This window comes from Ornithorhynchus anatinus, chromosome 14 (genome assembly GCF_004115215.2).
Source record: "Ornithorhynchus anatinus isolate Pmale09 chromosome 14, mOrnAna1.pri.v4, whole genome shotgun sequence".
Taxonomy (NCBI): domain Eukaryota; kingdom Metazoa; phylum Chordata; class Mammalia; order Monotremata; family Ornithorhynchidae; genus Ornithorhynchus; species Ornithorhynchus anatinus.
Genome location: NC_041741.1, coordinates 48,103,072 through 48,124,135, shown reverse-complemented (window position 1 = coordinate 48,124,135; position 21,064 = coordinate 48,103,072). Strand labels below are relative to the sequence as shown.

The window sequence follows — 21,064 nt, the reverse complement described above, 5'->3', positions numbered from 1 at the left end:
ACATGATTATTATTATTATCAGCTGATGACGGTGTAGCTGGCGCAGCGCTTACAGCAGGGCTGTGCACCTACTCAGCGCTTAACAAGCACTAACATGATTATTATTATCATCACCTAATGACGGTGGAGCTGGCGCAACGCTTAGAGCAGTGCTGTGCACCTAGTGAGCGCTTAACAAGCACTAACATGATTATTATTCCCACCTGATGACAGTGGACCTGGCGCAGCGCTTAGAGCAGGGCTGTGCACCTACTGAGCGCTTAACAAATACTAACATGATGATTATCATCACCTGATGACGGTGGAGCTGGCGCAGCGCTTAGAGCAGTGCTGTGCACCTAGTGAGCGCTTAACAAGTACTAACATGATGATTATTATTCCTAGAGCAGGGCTGTGCACCTACTGAGCGCTTAACAAATACTAACATGATGATTATCATCACCTGATGACGGTGGAGCTGGCGCAGCGCTTAGAGCAGGGCTGTGCACCTAGTGAGCGCTTAACAAGCACTAACATGATGATTATTATCATCACCTAATGACGGTGGAGCTGGCGCAGCGCTTAGAGCAGGGCTGTGCACCTAGTGAGCGCTTAACAAGTACTAACATGATGATTATTATTCCTAGAGCAGGGCTGTGCACCTAGTGAGCGCTTAACAAATACTAACATGATGATTATCATCACCTGATGACGGTGGAGCTGGCGCAGCGCTTAGAGCAGGGCTGTGCACCTAGTGAGCGCTTAACAAGCACTAACATGATGATTATTATCATCACCTAATGACGGTGGAGCTGGCGCAGCGCTTAGAGCAGGGCTGTGCACCCAGTCGGGCGTTTGGCAACCCCTAACACGACGATGACGACGAGGATCCCCGTCGGCCGCTGACGGCGTCGGCGGCTTAGCCGCGCCTGGGCAGAGGGGTGAGCGTTGGGCCCGGGGCGAGTGAGCGGGACGCGCGTCCCCGCCCCCCCGGCGCGCTCCCGCGGCGCGTCCCCGCCCCCCCGCGCGCGCTCCCGTGCGGGTGGCGCTTGTGGTGAGGCCCCGTGGGCGTCCCCGGGCCTCCTCGGCCTCCTCGGCCGCCGCCGCCGCCGCCATTTTGAAGCGTCCGGGGTCCCCGTGTGGGTGTGTGTCCGGGCCGCCCCCCGCCGCCCGCCGGACCCCCCATGCCGCCCCCGGACCCCCGCCCCCAAACCCCGGCCCGCCGCTGACCGCCACCACCGCCCCACCCGGCCCCGGCAGCCCCGACAGGTCAGAGCCGCCGCGCACCCCCCCCCCCCCGGCCTTCTCCTCCTCCTCCTCCTCCTCCTCGCTTGCCCCTGTCACACACAGACGCCCTCCGGACCCCCAACGAGGCCTCCACCCCCGCCCCCACCCCGCCCGCCACCGCCTTGCCCTGCCCAGTCCCGCCCTGTCCTCCCCTACCTTACGCGGCCCTGTCCAGCCCTCCCTTGCCCTGCCCTACCTTACTCAGCCGTGTCCAGTCCTGCCGTGACCTACCCTGCCCTACCCAGCCCTGTCCAGCCCTCCCTTGCCCTGCTCTACCCAGCCCTCCCCTACCTTACCCAGCCCTGTCCAGTCCAGCCCTGCCCTCCCCTGCCCTACCTTACCCAGCCCTGTCCAGCCCTCCCTTGCCCTGCCGTGCCCAGCCCTCCCCTACCTTACCCAGCCCTGTCCAGTCCTGCCCTGACCTACCCTCCCCTCCCCTCCCCAGCCCAGTCCAGCCCTGCCCTCCCCTGCCCTACTTTACCCAGCCCTGTCCAGCCCTCCCCTACCTTACCCAGTCCTGCCCTGCCCTACCCTGCCCTACCCTGTCCAGCCCTGCCCTGCCCTCCCCTGCCCTGTCCAGTCCTGCCCTCCCCTGCCCTACCTTATCCAGCCCTGCCGTGCCACCCAGCCCTGCCCTGCCCAGCACTGCCCTACTCTGCCCTGCCCTGCCCTACCCAGTCCTGCCTTACCTTACCCCCCAGCCCTGCCCTACCTTACCCAGCCCTGTCCAGCCCTGCCCTGCCTTACCCAGCCCTGTCCAGCCCTCCCTTGCCCTGTCCTACCTTACCCACCTCTGTCCAGTCCTGCCCTGCCCTACCCAGCCCTGCCCTACCTTACCTTACCCACCCTGCCCTACCTTGCCCAGCCCTGCCCAGCCCAGGCATCGAAGCTGCTGTTGGTAGGCCGAAGCCCACAAGCCTCCCTCTCTGTTCCTCTTTTCCTGCTCCTCTGCCTCAACCTCCCCCTCCCGCCCCCCTTCTGTAGCCCTGGGAGTCAGAGGTCGTTGATTCTCATCCCGGCTCCCCCGCCTCTCGGCCTTGTGACCTCGGGCAAGTCGTTTCTCCGGGCCTCGGTTCCCTCACCCGTAAAATGGGGATAATAATAATAATGTTGGTATTTGTTAAGCGCTTACTATGTGCAGAGCACTGTTCTAAGCGCTGGGGTGGACCCAGGGGAATCAGGTTGTCCCACGTGGGGCTCACAGTCTTAATCCCCATTTTACAGATGAGGTCACTGGGGCACAGAGAAGTTAAGTGACTTGCCCACAGTCACACAGCTGACAAGTGGCAGAGCTGGGATTTGAACTCGTGACCTCTGACTCCAAAGCCCGTGCTCTTTCCACTGAGCCACTCTGCTTCTCCAACGAGGATAACGAGGGGATCTGTTAAGCGCTTGCTATGTGCCAAGCACTGTCCCGAGCGCTGGGGTAGAGACAGGGTAATGAGGTTGTCCCACGTGGGGCTCACAGGCTTCATCCCCATCTTTCAGATGAGGGAACTGAGGCACAGGGAAGTCAAATGGCTTGCCCAAGGTCACACAGCAGACAGGTGGCAGAGCCGGGATGAGAAGCCACGACCCCTGACTCCCAAGCCCGGGCTCTTTCCGCTAAGCCACGCTGCTTTACTATTGTGAGGCCGACGTGGGACAACCTGATTACCTTGGTTCCACCCCGGCGCTTAGAACAGCGCTTGGCACATAGCGCTTAACAAATACCAATATTTTTTATTATTATTTTCTGAGGTCCAGGCCGCCCCCTCCCCTCCTCGGATCCGCTCCCGTCCCCTCTTCTGGGTCCTCCCCATTCCCCGGCCTTGTCCAGGTGATCCTTTTTGGCCTCCTCCGGGGAGTCCAGTCTGTTCCTTTCATCTTCAGAGACGGTCCCGATTAAGCGACTGTCACAGGGCCCTTTGGGACTTTTTTTTTTTGCCCCGTACCTCTCTCCTCTCAGTCTAGGCAACAAGCATCCGGGCGTGCATGTGAGCTCACGTGGGTCAACCTGATTGCCTTGTATCTACCCCAGCGCTTAGAACAGTGCTTGGCCCATAGGAAGCGCTTGACGGATCCCATCGTCCTCACCCCCAGTGGTTCTTGGGGCAGGTCTTTGCCCCTTTCTTGTTCCCTCTTTTTAATCATCAGTTGGTTCCTCAAGGGCCACCAACCACTAGCACCCCCACCCCCACCCCTTGCGTTTCCTTTCTTGAGCCAAATGATCCTCCTGAAATTATATACTTGAGACAACCCATGTACTTTCCTTTCCCTCCCCTACCCCCCACCCCCCCCCCAATCTTTTCTCCCCTCACCTCCTGATGAGCAACTCCAAAGTTCCTATACTGGGCTTTGTTTGGGTTTGTTTCTATCTTGGCTTTGTGGATTTGCCTGTTTTGACAGTGGTCTGGTTTGGCTTTCTCCAGTTCGCCGGGAGCTATGCAAACAGCAAACCGTGGCTGCGAGCGGGGCCCAGATGCCTCTCTCTGCCAAGTGTGGACTTGGTGTTCTGTTACCTGGAGCTGCGTGACGACCGACTAGTGCAAGCGATCCCCACGTCCTGCGCGCCCGGGTCGGGCCGAGGAGGGCACTTTGCAAGGTTGTTGGGTAGCGAGAAGCAGGTTTTCGGATTTGGCTCTGTCTCCGCTCCACCCCTGGTTTCGGTAGCGAGAGGCAGGTTTTAGGATTTGGCTCTGTCTCCGGTCCACCCCTGGTTTAAACCGACGTGTCACCGGTGAAAACCGTCCGGAGACAGACGACGAGAGGTCGGTTTTCTAAGGGGCCGAGCCCTGTGAGGGCGGCCAGGGGAAACGGGGCTGATGGAAACGGTTGTTCTAGAACAGCGTGTTGAAAAATGTGACCCTGCTTTTGGCTCCTGTGTACGATCGTCCAGGTGTTGCCGGGGTGGGGATGGGTGGCGGGGGGAGCCGAGGAGGCGGCGGGGCTGGGTGGGAGCTGAAACCGTGGCTGCCAGAAGCTGGCGAGGAGTCGGTTCTGCATTCGGGATACCGCCGGCCCCGGGCCGCCGTCCGACCAGGGCAACTGGCCCGGCCAGCACGTGCCCTAGCCACGAGGGTTACTTGATTTTTGTGCCTGGTTTTGGAGCAGGTCGGGCGGCACGCCTTGTTTGGAGGGCTGGGCCTATTGCGTCCAAAATCCAGTCGTGCCCTTTCGCAGTCGTGACTCGGTGGATGCCTCCGATCAGATGCTGGATGGGACTGGGGCTCGTTTTCACAGGGCCTGCAGGGTCCGACCCGGAATTAGGCTCAGGTCTGCCCCAGCTACTTTATAAAAGGGCTGGAAAGAATGGGAGATAATTAATGTTAATAATTAGAGGGCTTAATTAGTAGATGCCGGCAAAGAGCTTTGGAGATGGGAAAATTCTGTCTGTGCGAAGTCTTATCGGCTAGCACCGCAGCCGCCTTTTGGGGGATCCCTTTTGGGCATTCAGAGAGCTGCTGGAACGAGACGTCGAGCCGCGGGCCGATCTGGGTCAGTTTAGGGGTTCCGCCTTTCGCCCCAGGATTTCCCAGAGAGCTTCTGTGATGCCCAAAGCCCACCCCGTGACGCCCCTTGAAAGAAGACCCGAGCTTCTCTTTCTGACACTGTCACTACCCAACAAAGATGCCGCGTGACCTAGTGGAAAGAGCACGGCCTGGGAAGAGAGGACCTGGGTTCTAATCCTGACTCTGGCAAATGTTTGCTGGGTGACCTTGGGCAAGTCTTTTAACTTGTCTCTGCCTTAGTTATCTCGTCTGTTAAATGGTGATTAAATCCTCCCTCCAATTTAAATTGTGAACCCCATTTGGGGGAGGGACTGTGTCCAACCTGATTATCCTGTAGCTAGCACCAGCACTTAGAACAGTGTGTGACACATAAGTGCTTAATAAATTCTCTATCTCTCTGTGTATATATATGTATATAATATCTACAAAACCCAGCAGCAACCAGAAGCAAAGCGTGTAAGGGTGGAGAATAATCATAATTATGATATTTGTTAAGTGCATACTATGTGCCAGGCATTGTAATAAGCGCTGGGGTGGATACGAGCAAATCAGGTCAGACACACTCCTTGTCCCATGTAGGGCTCATAGCCTCAATCCCCATTATACAGATGCGATAACTGAGGCACAGAGGAAGTTCAATGACTTACCCAAGGTCACACAGGACAAGTAGGGGAGCTGGGATTAGAACCCATGGTCTTTTGACTCTCAGGCCCGTGCTCTACCCACTACGCCATGCTGCTTTTGGAGAAAGCCAGGTTACCCCCATTATATGCCCTCTAGGCTAGTCCTGCCACCCTCAATCCTACCTAATCACGGTTTAGAGTTTCACAGTGTGGGTCTGTTCCCCCCCCCCCCCAATTGAAATTCCCCTGGTGGGGCTCTCCTGGAGTGCTTGAACTCAGTTGGAAAAACACTGGACTAAGATGGTTGACCTTCAAGTAGTGGCCCTGTTGGTTTCATGCTCTCCCCGCCACCGGCCCCCGAAACCAAAAACTGTCGGGAGACTCGTAGAGCTCACGCTTCCAGTATCACACCAGCAAGTGTACCCGCTCGTAGGGACTGTGGTTCGGAGCGGGCCGCTCCCTGGTTGCTTAGTAAATATCAGTGATGAGAAAAAACCCACCACCAAAAACAGACCTGGAGGTAGAATGTTCCTAAATCAGCGTGAATCTCGTCCACTAAATCGGTAGTATTTATTTTGTGCCTCCTGTAGACAGAGCCCAGTACTAAGCGCTTTGAAAGGACGAATGGAGTTAGTCGTCATGATCCTCGCCCTCAAGGAGCTCGCGGGCTGGGATCGAGCCACAGGACAGCTCAAAAAGCAGGCCAGGTCCCAATTCCCCAAAACCCCACCTAGCCAAGAAACCACCAGTCTGTCCCTTGAAGTCCTCTCCTGACCCTCTCCCCCGTGTTGTATGAATTGCACGTCACAGTCCTTTATGCAGTCTACTGTGGACTATACAATTCCTGGGGAATGTAGGCCTCTCCTGGTAAAATCACAGACAGAAGCTCACGTTTGAATCGTTGCTCTGAAATTTGGGGAAATCTCCGGCTGCTGGATTGCTCGGCCACCAGCAATAGGAAGGGGCCGCTTGGAGCCTATCCCTGACGATAATTTGTTCTAGGACTCCAGGGAGCTCACTTTAATGAAAGAGCACACTTTCAAGGAGAAATGTTTGTAGCCCCAGAGCTCCAACTAAATCCCTTTCTAACAACAGTCACTATATTTCCCCGTTAAGTACCTCGACTGCTAACAGGTGTACAACGTGACATCGTTTCAGACTATTTGGCCTAAAGCTCAGGTGCATGCTAATCTTCGTTGCCCATCTGGAGGAAGCACAGCCCAATCACATACGAGGGGGACCGACCCCCAAATCGGCAAGTTCAGGCACCGGCATCGGGTCGGGTGCGTTTCCAGACCGTGTCCTTGTCCCCGTTGTGGTTCAGAAGCAGTCAGACTTGAGTCGTGCCCGGTTGCATGTAGGAAAAATTTACGATGACCCCCTTTCTACCGTTAACCTCCCGGCTTGTCCTGCTGTTCTTCTCTGGCCTCCCTGTTTGTGGCCACAGCCCAGTGAGTAGAAGAAAATGAAACCCTCGCCCCTGCACCCAAATAGCTTCTTATACCGTCCTTTCTGGGCCCGACGGGAGCCCGTCCGGTTCCCTCGTTTCAGCCCCGAAGCAGTAGGTAGGCCCGGTGGAATCTCCCGCCGTCGCCCTTATCTTGTGGAAACTCTCTGGCCGGAATCTTTTGCGGATTTAACAGATAACCTTAAGCCACTCCGCTGTTTGCGGCGCGAATGGCACCGAAAAACTCCCAGGTGGGCGACTGTTCCCTCAGTCTGGACCGACGAATCGTATCAAAATTCAGAGTCCAGTTTCAAAATAGGAAGGGTAGATCCCGGGAGGTGTATTGACCCGACCTAACCACGTAATGTCGAACTGCAGATCATGTGTTTCTCTGGCACCCGCGGTCGGCCTCCCATTCATCTGCCGACCGCCGGGGCCGGGCAGGGGCCGAGTCGGAGCAAGGCGGCGTGCCCCCCTGGAGTCACCCTCCAGCTGGGGGTGAGCCGGCCGGGGCACACCCGTGCCCGGGCCTGTCGATCTCCTTACGCTGTGCCCCGGGGGGGGGCGGGGGTGCTGTGCGTGTGCAGTCCTGCCCCACCAGATTGAGGCCGGCCCCAGTCAACGCTCCGGGAGCTGGGTCAATCATTATTATTTATCGAGCACCCACAGGGTGCAGAGTACTGCACTTTTAGCTTGGGATAATCCCATAGGTTCAGCGTTCACGCTCCCTGACCTCAAAGACATTACAGTCTAGTGGGAGAGACAGACTCAGAAATGAATTACATTTAGGAGGAAGTTTCCAGTATGTCCACATGAGAGTCCCAGTGGGTGGGGGCTGCGAGTACTTAAGTACTTAGGTGGCACTCAAGTGCTGAAATGGCAGTTGGGAGATATAAGGCGTGGAGGTTAGACATCAACCTGGGCCGGGCCCCAAGATCTCGGCCTCTTTCTCCCGTCGAACCACCTGGGAGATTCCCCGTTTTCCCCAGTCTCCCGTAGGAACCAGAGAGTACTGTCCGGTTGGGGAAGAACTGAGCCCCAGAGCCGATGGGGTGGCAGATCTGTCCCCGGATCGGACGTTGCCTCTGAACCCCGAGGTCCATTGTGAGACTGGTCCGGAGCCGATCTACCTCCTGGCTCTGGCCTGCCGTGAGGTGAGTTGAGGTAGGCAGTAGTGACGATAACGACGCCAGTCCTCCCGGGCCCCCCCCGCTGCACAGAGCCCAGTCCCCTTCAGCTGCCGCCCTGCCGGATCCGGGCCTCTTGAAAATCATCGGGCCGAGCAGCGTGGAAATTTACCCCATCGATCTGCCCTCTGGTCTCGTTGGCCGTGGGGAACGTGACCCAGCTTGCCCCGCTGCTCCCTTTGCTTTCCGATCCTTTCCCTTGCTTTTCCTGGCTTTTCCTTCGAGGGTCGGTTGGGGCTGCAGAATGACCGTGGGTTGCTAGGAAGTGGATGGTAACCAAATAGTGATGGGGCTTGAGAAATCTGACTTGGGATCATGTGAAGAGCTTGGGTCCTCGCGAGCTGAAAATATCTGTGACTGGAGGAATACTCCTCCCCCGGGAGTCCCATCCCCCAGGTGTCAGTAGCTGTTATTTAAATCCCGGACCATTGAAAATAATTTTTCTTGGGTTTCTTTTTTTGAATGGTATTTAAGTTCCTACTACGTGCCAGGCATTCTACTAAGCGCTGGGGTAGATACGAGCTAATCAGGTTGGAGACAGTCCATGTCTCACGTCGGGCCCACAGTCTTCATCCCCATTTTACAGATGAGGGAACTGAGGCCCAGAGAAATGAGGTGACTTGCCCAAGGTCATAAAGCGGACAAGCGGTGGAGCCAGGTACAGAACCCAGGCCCTGACTCCCAGGCCTGTGCTCTCTCCATTAGGCCATACTGTTTCTCAGGGCTGTGAGGACCCCTAATTTGGCGGTCGCTGAGTGCAGGGTCAGTGGGTTGTGTGAGAGGAAGATTTAAGGGCTTTTGGGATTGTTTTTTTAAATGGCATTTGTTAAACATTTACTATGTGTCATGCACTGTTCTAAGCACTGGGGTAGACGTCAATCAGTCGGGGCAGACACAGTCCCCTTTTTTATGGTGTTTGTTAAGCATTTACTATTAGTCAGGCCCTGTTCTAAGCACTGGGATAGGTACAAACTAATCAAGAGGCTCACAGTTTTCATCCCCATTTTCCAGATGAGGTAACCGAGGCCCGGAGAAGTTAAGTGACTTGCCCAAGATCACACAGCAGACAAGCGGCAGAGCTGGGATCAGAACCCAGGTCCTTATGACCCACGGGCCTGCACTCTAGCCGCTAGGCCACGCTGCTTCCCTTATCCCACATGGGAGTCACAGTCTAAGCAAGAGGGAGAACAAGTAATAATAATAATAATAATAATGTTGGTATTTGTTAAGCGCTTACTATGTGCAGAGCACTGTTCTAAGCGCTGGGGTAGACATAGGGGAATCAGGTTGTCCCACGTGGGGCTCACAGTCTTAATCCCCATTTTACAGATGAGGGAACTGAGGCACAGAGAAGTTAAGTGACTTGCCCACAGTCACACAGCCGACAAGTGGCAGAGCTGGGATTCGAACTCATGAGCCCTGACTCCAAAGCCCATGCTCTTTCCACTGAGCCACGCTGCTTCTCCAAGTATTGAGTCCCCATTTCACAGTCGAGGAAAGCAAAGCGATGTGATCAAGGTCACACAACAGGCAAGCAGGGGAACCGGGACTAAAGTCCAGGTCCTCTGACTCCCAGGCCTGGGACCTTTCCACTAGGGCATGTTGGGTTTTTTCTAGTGGGGCATGAGAGATTATGGGTTTGAGGTCTGTTGATTGTAAAAGAGAAATCAGGAACCATTGCCGGTCCCAGCGTTTTGGGGTGTGTATAGGCATCTCGCCAGTGGGCATCCGAAACAGTTAACGGCACTGATGGTGAACTCTTGTGTGGTATTCGTTAAGCGCTTACTATGTGTCAGGCACAGTTCTAAGCACCGAGCTGGACACAAGGTAATCAGGTTGGACACAGTCCATGTCTTGGGGCTCACAGTCTCAGACCCCATTTTACAGAGGAGGTAACGGAGGCACAGAGACGTTAAGTGACTCACCCAAGGTCACCCAGCAGCCAAGGGGCGGAGCCGGGACTAGATCCCAGAGCCTCCTGACTCCCAGGTCAGGGTTCTGTTCACTCGGGTCCGCGGCGCCTCATTCATTCAGTCGTATGTATTGAGCGCTTACTCTGTGCAGAGCACTGTACTAAGGATCTTCGTTGAGCCTGAAGAGGCCGATGCAAGACTGAGTTCCTTCCCCACAGACAACGTGACAAGATCACCCCTTGGGCTGATCTGCTTTGCACCTGGCTCTGTTTTCAATTTTACTTCCTAACCGTCTCTCGCCCGGACTCTTCTGCCTCTGACACTTTGCTCACCACTTACTACCTGCCTAGAAAGCCCTCGCCCTGCAACTTCCCCGAACCGTGTCCCTCCGAACTCTCCTGAAAAGCCACGTGTCCTGATTCAAAACGACTCCTCTGGCCCAGGAGCAGATAGGAAGTTAGTTATCTATTTGTTATGAATTCACTTAATCTGCTCGAGTCTCTTATTTCGTCTATTCTCTCTCTCACTGTGGTCTATTGCCACATAATGTCTACTGCCTCTCCATTTTATAGTAAGCTTCCTGTCGTCAGGGATCCTGCCACATGGGGAATTCATGACCTGATTATCTCATACCTACCCCAGCGCTTAGTACAGTGCTTAGCAAATACAACTATTATTTACTGTTATTATCGTCTGTCGCCAAGTTAATCTGAGGCTGTTTTCCCCAAGCAGACCGCAGTGATGCGGTGTCGTTCTGACCGTGCTTCATCGGGTCTCCAGGGTGTTTCATCCCCTCATTTCTGCTTTCGCTCACCTCATCTAACTCACCACGTCTCAGCCGGCGGGTCCGTGCCTGTGGCCGCTCCATTCAACGGAGCCGGACTCTGAGCACTGACCTTAAATACGCCTTGTTGGAGATGCCGATGGAACTGCTCACCGAATGGCCGAGTTGCCCGCGGAAAAGTTCGGGCCTCCGACCCCTATAAAGCTTCACGAAGTCCGGTCACCCGCAGGCTTGCGGTTTGTTCTGAAACACGATGGCACCAAGTCATTGCCGGGCCCTGACGGTCTCCGGCAAACCGTTGCCGACCTCCTTTTCTGCTTCGTGTAGCCGCGCCGTGGGTTGGTGTTCGGGGTGCTGCCTAGGTAGCAGAAACCGGTGGGAAGATTCCGCTCAGGTTAATGAAAAGTTTCTGGGGTGTGTAGGGCTTCCTTAGCGTAGGCTGGTGCATTAGCTCAATTTCTTTCAGGTTTGTTGTCAGTCTGTAACACTTCTAAGAAGTGGAGAAAAAAATGGTAATGATTTAAGATGCCTGTCAAGTACTCTTGTGACTTATTGGATTAGCGAAGTTTGATAATATTTGAAAGGGTATTTGTCAACATATTTAAGGTGTAGTAATAAGACACCTCTTGAGCTGTCTATCATATATCCTTCGCTTAGAGAAGCTATTCACCTAATATTGTCATCCAGAAGTATTTATTGAGAGCCCGCTGGGTGTCGAGCACCGCTCTACGCACTCGGAGGGCATACAAAAGGAGTAACAAGGACCGTCCCTATCCTCGGGAAGTTTAAGTAGTAGGCGTAAATCAACAAATATGCCTGAGTTGAGAGAGGTAGACGGAACTGAATTAGGTCAGAGCTTGGTAAATCGGGAGCAAATAAACTGATGAATGATGGAGTTTCTTGGGATGGATGAGCCTTTCCCCGTCAGCTCGTAAAGGGTCGGGAACACCTCTGCTAATTCACTTGTATCGTAGTCTCCCAAGTGCTTAGTACAGTGCTCTGCACATAGCAAGTGCTCAAATAAATGCCACTGATTGGTCGATCGAAATCCGGGATTAGAACCCTGCTGGGGGCAGGAGTGCTGAGGTGGCCGATGGGGTGGCACGACCGGGAAGTTGGGTGGGATGCTCATCAGGCATTGCCTCCTCGGGAGGGCCTTGAAGGAGTCAGTCGCTCAGTCGTATTTATTGAGGGCTTACCATGTGCGGAGCACTGTACTAAGCACTGGGGAGAGTACCAGTACCAGTCTCCGCCCCTGTCCTCTCCCCCTCCCTTCAGGCTCGCATCTCCTCCTGCCTCCGGGACGTCTCCACCTGGATGTCGGCCCGCCACCTAAAACTCAACATGAGCAAGACTGAGCTCCTCATCTTCCCTCCCAAGCCCGGTCCGCTCCCAGACTTCTCCGTCACCGTGGATGGCACGACCATCCTTCCCGTCCCGCAGGCCCGCAATCTCGGTGTCATCCTTGACTCGTCCCTCTCGTTCACCCCACACATCCTATCCGTTACCGAGACCTGCCGGTTTCACCTCTACAATATCGCCAAGATCCGCCCTTTCCTCTCCACCCAGACGGCTACCTTACTATTACGGGCTCTCGTTATATCCCGGCTAGACTACTGTGTCGGCCTTCTCTCTGACCTCCCTTCCTCCTCTCTCGCCCCGCTCCGGTCTATTCTTCACTCCGCTGCCCGGCTCATCTTCCTGCAGAAACGATCTGGGCATGTCACTCCCCTTCTTAAACAACTCCAGTGGTTGCCCATCGACCTCCGCTCCAAACAAAAACTCCTCACTCTAGGCTTCGAGGCTCTCCGTCACCTTGCCCCTTCCTACCTCTCCTCCCTTCTCTCTTTCTACCGCCCACCCCGCACGCTCCGCTCCTCCGCCACCCACCTCCTCGCCGTCCCCCGGTCTCGCCCATCCCGCCGTCGACCCCCGGGTCGCGTCCTCCCGCGGTCCCGGAACGCCCTCCCTCCTCACCTCCGCCAAACTGATTCTCTTTCCCTCTTCAAAACCTTACTTAAAAATCACCTCCTCCAAGAGGCCTTCCCAGGCCGAGCTCCTCTTCCCCCTCTACTCCCTCTGCCATCCCCCCTTTACCTCTCCGCAGCTAAAGCCTCATTTTCCCCTTTTCCCTCTGCTCCTCCACCTCTCCCTTCCCATCCCCACAGCACCGTACTCGTCCGCTCAACTGTATATATTTTCGTTACCCTATTTATTTTGTTAATGAATTGTACATCGCCTTGATTCTATTTAGTTGCCATCGGTTTTTACGAGATGTTCTTCCCCTTGACGCTGTTCAGTGCCATCGTTCTCGTCTGTCCGTCTCCCCCGATTAGACCGTAAGCCCATCAAACGGCAGGGACTGTCTCTATCTGTTGCCGACTTGTTCATCCCAAGCGCTTAGTACAGTGCTCTGCACATAGTAAGCGCTCAATAAATACTATTGAATGAATGAATGAATACCATAAAAGAGACACATTCCCTACCCACGGTGAATTTACAGTCTGGAGGAGGAAGGAAGTTTTGGGGGCGGGAGGCGGCTCAGTGAAGCTGAGGCTTGAAGACGGTACTGTGGAGGGGAAGGCTGTCATTTGGAGTTCAGGTGTGAGAACATGGAGGCCGTAGGACCGCCGGCAGGTTGGAGTGGGAGGATCCTCCCACACACTTATGTCTCTCCCTCCTTCCCCCTCATCATTTAGATTGTAAATTCCTCAAGGATGGGACCAGATCATTTCCTTCATAATAATAATACTAAAGGTATTTGATAAGCACTGACCATGTGCTAAGCGCTGGAGCAGATAAAAGATAATCAGGTTGGACACAGTCCCTGTCCCATTGGGGGCTCCCAGTCTAAGGAGGAGGGAGGAGGATTTAATCCCCTTTTTACAGACGGAGGAAACTGAGGGCCAGAGTAGCGACTTGACTTGCCCCAGGTCCCACAGTGGACTAGTGGCAGAGCCTGGATCAGATCCCAGGTCCTCTGACTCCCAGGTCCGTGCTCCTTCCCCTTGGCCATGCTGCTTCTCTGAGGACATTTACGGTACTTTGCCCAAGCACCCAGCATCTAGTGCAGTGCTCTGCACTTGGTGTAGGCCCCAGCAGTACCACCCAGTGGGTGTGACCACAGGCGAGAGTGGATAAGTGAGAGGGAACCAACTGACAGAGAATCTTGAGGCTGATGGGGAAGGGTTTTTTTGGTCTCTTTTCTGTGAGAAATAACAGGAAGTCACTAGAGACTTTTGAGGGGGATAGTGATATGCTCCAAATGGCAGTTTAGAAAGATGATTCATGTAGCTTTGTGGAGGCAGAGTGGCCAATAAAGAGTAAAGAGGATAATAATAATTATGGTATTTGTTAAGCACTTGCGCCAGGCACCGTGCTAAGCGCCGGGGTGGATACGAGCAAATGGGGTTGGACCCAGTTCCCGTCCCACAAGGGACTCACAACTTCGATCCTGTTTTACAGATGAGGTAACTGAGGCACAGTGAAGTGACTTGCCCAAGGTCACATAGCAGACGAGTGCCAGAGTAGAGAGTAGAACCCATGACCTTTTGACTCCCAGACCCGTGCTCTATCCACTAGACCATGCTGATTCTGAGAGATGTGTCCTGGTGGGTCATTATTATTATTATTATTACGGCCTTTTGCTTTGAGAAGAGGCTGCAAATTTACAAGAAGAAAGTAAGACTTTATCACAGACTGCATTTTTCCAGCTTGTCAGTGGTAAGTCTCCCAGGTAGACATCCGTTTGGGTCTTCCAGCTTGTTTTAGTCTCTCCAGCCCATGTTTCCATCACTGGTTTCCAACCCCAAAGTGGAAGGTAATAAGGATGGGTGATTATATTTGGTAATTGGGAACATAGACTACTCTAACGTCATGGTCAGCTGTTCCCTAAAGTCGTTTCTCCTATGTTCAGCCAAAGAATTGCCCTAATCTTTTATATTTATGAATGTACAGTACACGGTCACCTGCAGTTCATAAGCTCGTTTTGTATCCTACTTGATTTTTTTGAATGAGATTTCTACCCCGAAAGAGCTTTCTACATAAGCTCTGTAAGGTGACTCTTTTGACCTCAACGTAAGCTGTCGGTCTTCCATTCTTTCCAGGTTTAAGTGCTGGCTTCTTGTCAGCAGTTCAGGCTGAGGACCGGATTCCCCGGTTTCCCAAACTGTCTTTCAGGGTAAAGCCAGAATCTCAGTTGCTCTAACTGGATGGGGCCCGGGTATATCGAGGCCTGTTGTCTTTTAGAGGGAAAGAAAAGGAGATACGAAAAGTTGGGTGGTGGTGTTAAGGTCGTCGAATGTTGCTCCCACCGAAAAAGCTGTCAAGGATGAAGAATAAAGTGTTTTAAATGGGTTTTCTGGGGTGATACTTTAGGCCATTTCGTCCTCTCTGCTGTCCCCCTTTTCCCAATCGCAGGTTCGGGATGGGCCCGGCATTGAATGGCAAGCTCCCGGCTCACCCGCTAGTCAGGACCGGGCAGGGAGCCAGCTGCCCGGCTGCAGGGGAGGGGTCTCACTAACGGCTCTCACCTCCAGAGGCCTGTTCCCTACCCCACAACCCTCCCCACTTCCCTGGGCGTTCATCCCAGGAGATTTGTGTCTGCTTGGAACTGATTTAGAGCAGCGCTGGTGAGGGAAGAAGCCTTGATCTCTCTCTTGGGGAAAGCATTGCCATGATCCTCTGTGTCACTTCCTTGTGTGCTTCTGGCCCTCCTTCGGGAATAGCCTCGCCCACATGCGGGTGCATGTATTAGGTGGAGGGGAACCCCCCCCCGCCCCAACCCGCAGATGAGCTGCTAAAGTCCCTGAGGGGCAGGTAGAGTGATCAGGCGGGGTGGCTGTTTTGGAGGAGAGTCTTTGCGGGGCTGAGATCCAAACGCAGAGTTCGAAAGCAGTGCCAGGCTCTTGGGTAGGAGCCGCGGTCGCCCGCTCTGGGTGGGGAGGCGTTTTGCGCACGAGGGGCACACGAGCCAGGAGCCGGGAGACCCGGGCCCTTGCCCCGACTCCACCACTCCCCGGCCGCCTGTGCCTAAGTGTCCGCATCTGTAGAATGGGGATAAGGAGTCTGTTCTCCTTCCTTAGACTGCAAGCCCCATTTGGGAGAGGGACTGTGTCCACTCTGATTATCCTATATCTACCGAAGTGCATTATACATTGCTGAGCACATAGTAAGCACTTCAGAAATACCAACATCAGAAAAGATGGTTGTACATCTCTGTGAGCCCCATGAGGGACAGGGACTGTGTCCAACCTGATTAACTTGTCTCTAACCAAGCACTTAGAACAGTGCGTGACACATAGTAAGGGCTTAATAAAGAAAATAATAATAATAATTCCGCATTTCAGCCAACCCCAAGCAGGTGGTAGAGGGTCACCATCAGTTGTAGTGCCTTGCAATAACATGAACACACAGTCTTTCACATACACGCTGAATTTTAATTTGGTGCGAATTGCATTAAATCTCCAGGCCCACCGCTGGTCACGAGTGCCTCCCCCGATATAGGATTTCCTCCCTTGGTAGATGTGGACTGGACCCTCTGCAAAGAGCTGGTAGCTCCCTTGGGGAGCAGCGGGGGACGAGTCTTGCTGTTTCGCTTACAATGGAAGGAAGCCACCCTGCCCCTTTGCCCGGGAATCCCAGAGGTGTAACATTTGGCATCTTTTAGGGATGCGGCGTCCTCGCCACTCCCTTCGCACATCTCTCTAGGAGGCCTGAGTTGTCAGGGAATTGAATTGGGGTGTTGGAAGCGGTAGGGGGGTGTCAGAGGGCGGGGTTGTTTCTTCCCCCAGCTGGGAGTGAGAACCTGTAATCTGTACCCGTCGGGAGCCTTGCAGATGGAAACTCAGGCAGCTCCCGGGGAGGTTTGATTGGATCGGTGGTTGAGCGGTCCAGGCCGGGGCACCGGGGGGTCGGTCAGGGATGGAGAGAGGAGAGTCAGGGGAGTTGGGTAGTCCATACCTGGCCAAGAGGGTTGGGGGCGGTCAGGAAGGCGAACATCACCCGGTTCTTCAAGTTTCCCAGTGCCCCGATCAGAGACCGAGTCCTGGGTAGGTCGGCCCCCGGGGCTCGTCCAGAATGGTGCCAGTCAAATCAAATCAGACATTAGGCAGGAGGCCAGAACTCATCATTTCTCTTAATATTGACTTCAGTCCACAGGACCTCAGTTTCAAGAGTCATGCACATTCATTCATTCAGTAGTATTTATTGAGCACTTACTATGTGCAGAGCACTGTACTAAGCGCTTGGAATGGACAATTCGGCAACAGATGTTGCCCGATACCTTCGAGAAAGTGGAGCTACTGACAAGATGGCTCCTCCCTGGCAGAACTGGGTAACATATCAATCGGTGGTATCTATTGAGCGCTTACTGTGTGCAGGGCACTGTACGAAGTGTTTTGGGAAAAGCACAGTACACCAGAGTCGGTAGACAAGATCCCTGCCCACGAGGCTTTTACGGTCTACAGTTCTTGTTCAAAACAAGGATCCCGGGGCCTATGTGTGTGTCTTGAAGTGGGTCTTGGCAAAGTTCCCAAATGCTCTGGGAAGCCCGTCATCTGGACCCGATCATTTGGTGGATTTATATGATTAAAGTATTCCATTACCTGCCTTCGTACCAGGGGCTATTTTTGTCAACTCTACTTCCTCTTCCGTTAAATCTGATTGGAAGATGATTTCACGGTCTCAGTCAATTAGCATTCGTCGGGTTCCTCCCTTATTAGTGGCTCCGTGGACGCGGCCCGTTCTGGATTTTTCAGGGGTAGAGGGTTTCAGTGTGAGCATTATCTAGGATCCCTGCTTTTCCTCCTCCGCCCCTGCTTGTGGCCTGGACCATTTTTCTCCTCATTAGGACTTTAATCAGAAGGAAAGAGGAGAGAGGGGAAGCTCTCCTGTCCCTATCTGGCAGCTCTGCAAAAGAGGAATCCCTTGGAGAGATTGAAACTCTTCACTAGACCCGGGTCTAGGGTCATTAGTGCTCTACTGATCCGTGCTCCTCCCGCCCCGCAGCCGGCCAGCGGGGAGTTTGGGGTATAATGTCTCCTCTCCCTTTACTGTGGTCTAAATCTGAGTTTTTCTTGCCCTTGTTTTTCGCCTGGAGCCGAACCGCCAGAGAAGGGACATTTGTCCTCGGCTGTGGCGTGCATTCTTCAGTTGCCGATCTTTAATCAGGCCCGGAAGGGGCCAGAGGCAGCCTTTCCTGCTCCTGGTATTCTTCGGGAGAGTTGTGGAGACCTTGACTTTAATTATGGAAGGCACAGCGTCTTTCCCGGTTCCCCTAATGAACTCTCCGGGGGGCAGAGGGGGTGGAGTGGATCTTTTTTTCCACGGCAGCCGGGGGACAGGAGCGGCCGGAGTGGCCGGCTGCCCCGGTGGGCACCGCCTCCGGGTGGTTCAGACCTCTCTGGTTTCTGCCCCTCTCAGTGGGCAGCACTCTTCTAGGTGTACTTGGTTCCAGGGGTGCCAGCTTTTCATTTTCAGCATCGAGGCGCAAAGGGGTCAGGGATTTTAGGGACATGAGGTCTGGAAAATAGGCCACAGGCCACAAAACCACCATTTGGAGGTCCTTTTTTTTCACCCTGACTTGGAAACGGTCAGGGCAGGTCTGGGGCTCGAGCTCGCACAGATGACTCTGATATCGGGTGCACAGACCTCTGCATACAGGGCTCAATAAATACCATTGATTGATCGACGGTTGCGGGGGCCGTTTTAGGAGGGAAAATAGGCTGAACAAGTCCGACTTCAAGTTCTCCTGTCATTGCCAGCTCCTTAAAGGGGGAGCAGCCTCAGCCAATTAGCTAACAGTAATAACTGCAGTATTTGTTAAGCCCTTACTATGTGCCAGGCACTGTAGAAAGCGCTGGGGTAGATACAAGGCACATCTGGTTAGACACAGCCCCTGTCCAATAGGGGCTCACAGTCTTAATCCTCATTTTGCAAATCAGGGAACTAAGGTGTAGAGAAGTTGTGACTTGCCCAAGGTCACACAGCAGACAGATGGTGGAGTGGGCTCCTCCTTTCCTCCCCATCGCCCCTACTCCCTCCTTTTGCTCTAGCCTCCTCCCCACCCCTTAGCACTTGTACATATATATTCTATTTATTAATGATTTGTATAGATCTATAATTCTATTTATTTATTTTGATGCTGTTGCTGCCTGTCTACTTGTTTTGTTTTGTTGTCTCTCTCCCCGCTTCTAAACTGTCAGCCCATTATTGGGTAGGGATTGTCTCTCTCTGTTGCCATATTGTACTTTCCAAGCACTTAGTACGGTGCTCTGCACACATTAAGCGCTCAATAAATACAGTTGAATGAATGAATGAATTAGAACCCAGGTCCTTCTGTCTCTTAGACCTCTGTTCTATCTGCTAGGCCACCCTGCTTCTTTGCTTATTGTCTTAACTCCACAAAGTGCCTGACACTGGGCCGGGAGAGGGGGAAGGGGGAGTGAAGTGAAGTTTCTTCGCTTCGGCTCCGGTGACCGTAGACTCTTCATTGCTAGTTTGCCAAGGAACCTCAGCTGGGTTCCCCCAGGGACCGGGACACTCCTGCCCTTGGGGAACTCCTGCTCTCAGTGACCTCTCATTCTGATTTAGGAGGAACAGCCCAGGGGTCCGAGAAGCTGAATCTAGCTACTGTTTTCCCCGGAGCAGAGGCCGCCTGGCCTGGGGGCTTCCTCCTCCCAGGGCCCTCCCTCGCTCGCCCCAGGTTGGGTGGAAAAGACAAGCTCAGCTCTGTTAGGAGACCGTTGTGGCTAGAGGCCTGGGGAGCGCATGCATTTAGACACACGCTGTGTAACCTCAAGAACAGAGACGGGGATGGGTTGCCGTAAGATGAAGGACCAAGGAGAGGCCCAGCTGTCGACCTCCGTGATTGTCTTCTCAGTGGACTGGGGTGGCCTAATTCCAGCTCTACCACCAGCCTGCAGTGTGACCGTGGGTTGTTGCGCTTCGGTGTCTCTCTCCCGCTTAGACTGTGAGCCCCGCATAGGACGGGGACCGTGTCTGACCGGATAATCGTGCGTCTACCCCCACTGCTTAGTCCAGAGGTTGGCACATAGTGCTGAACAAATGCTGCAGTTATTATTAAAACTATTATTAGTGGGTAGATGGTTCACTCTGGTGGAGGACTTCTTCCAGAGTCATGATGGTCTAGTGGGTTATGGTTTGTAGAGGGCAAACTTCTCCTTGGCAGGGTTCCAGTTATGTGATCTTTTGTAACTGTGGCTGGGTCCGTGTCATGATGGTGACGAAGGGGATGGGGCTTCACTCTCCACTCATTTCCTTCCTCTTGCCTCTCTGCTCGGGTCCAAGGATGATCAACAGATACAATCCCTTAGCCTTTCTGTCATTTTTTTTTTTTTAATTTCCAGAGTTGCTTACAGGCCTTTCTCTCCCACATAGGCTGCCAGATCTTTTGGATTTGGACATCTGTTAAGCTATATTCAGGGCACAGAGATTTTTAAAGCATTTTTTAAAAATGTTATTTGTTAAGCACTTACTATGTGTCGAGCACTGTACTCAGCACTGGGGTAGACAGAGGATAATCAGGATGGACACAGTCGCTGTCCCACATGGGGCTCACAGTCTTTACCCCCATTTTTACAGATGAGGTAACCGGGGCACAGAGAAGTGAATAGATTTGCCCAAGGGACACCCAGCAGACAAGTGAAGGAGCTGGGATTAGAACCCAGGTCCTTCTGACTCCCAGGCCGGTGCTCTATCCACTAGACCACACTGCTTCTCCTTTATACACCTCTGGGAACCAGGAGAAGAGATCCAGGTCAGGGACAGATCTTTTGTTTTGTGCAGTTGCTTAGGGATTGATGATGATGGTATTTGTTAAGCACTTACTGTGTGCAAAGCACTTACTGTGTGCAAAGCACTGTTCTAAGCACGGGGGTGGACAGAAGGTCATTACGTTGTCCCACGTGGAGCTCACAGTTTTAATCCCCATTTTCCAGATGAGGGAACAGGCACAGAGAAGCTAAGTGACTTTGCCCAGAGTCACACAGCTGACAAGCGGCGGAGCCGGGATTAGAACCCATGACCTCTGACTCCTGAGCCCGGGCTCTTTCCACTGAGCCACCCTGCTTCCCTTCATTGTGGGAGGGCGAAATATCATGATGCTTAGAACTTGGGCTAGCCTAAGAAGCGGCGTATGAAAAGTGAGTGGGGGGTGGACGGGGCCGGAATTTAAGGGCGGCTAGGGGCTCCGCCAAAGGGTGTAGGGGAGGGTTGGCAGGTACAGACCCTCCCCCCCGCCAGGTTGTCCTGTAGCAGAGTCGCCCACCTAACTCCCTCGACGTCGACCGGAAAGCTAGAGCGCGTCCGTGTCACGGCTCCCACGGTGAGTGT

At 53.8% G+C, this 21,064-nt stretch overlaps 1 protein-coding gene across 2 annotated transcripts in view; it reads left to right on the top strand.

Moving 5' to 3' along the window:
- The first annotated feature begins 1,193 nt into the window (after window positions 1-1,193).
- The window catches only part of PPP6R2 (protein phosphatase 6 regulatory subunit 2), an 84,812-nt gene continuing 64,941 nt past the window's right edge, over window positions 1,194-21,064 (top strand). For both annotated transcript variants that reach the window (XM_029079415.1, XM_029079413.2), the window contains exon 1: window positions 1,194-1,248. The gene's annotated coding sequence lies outside the window, so the exon portion shown is untranslated. The remainder of the gene's footprint in view (window positions 1,249-21,064) is intronic.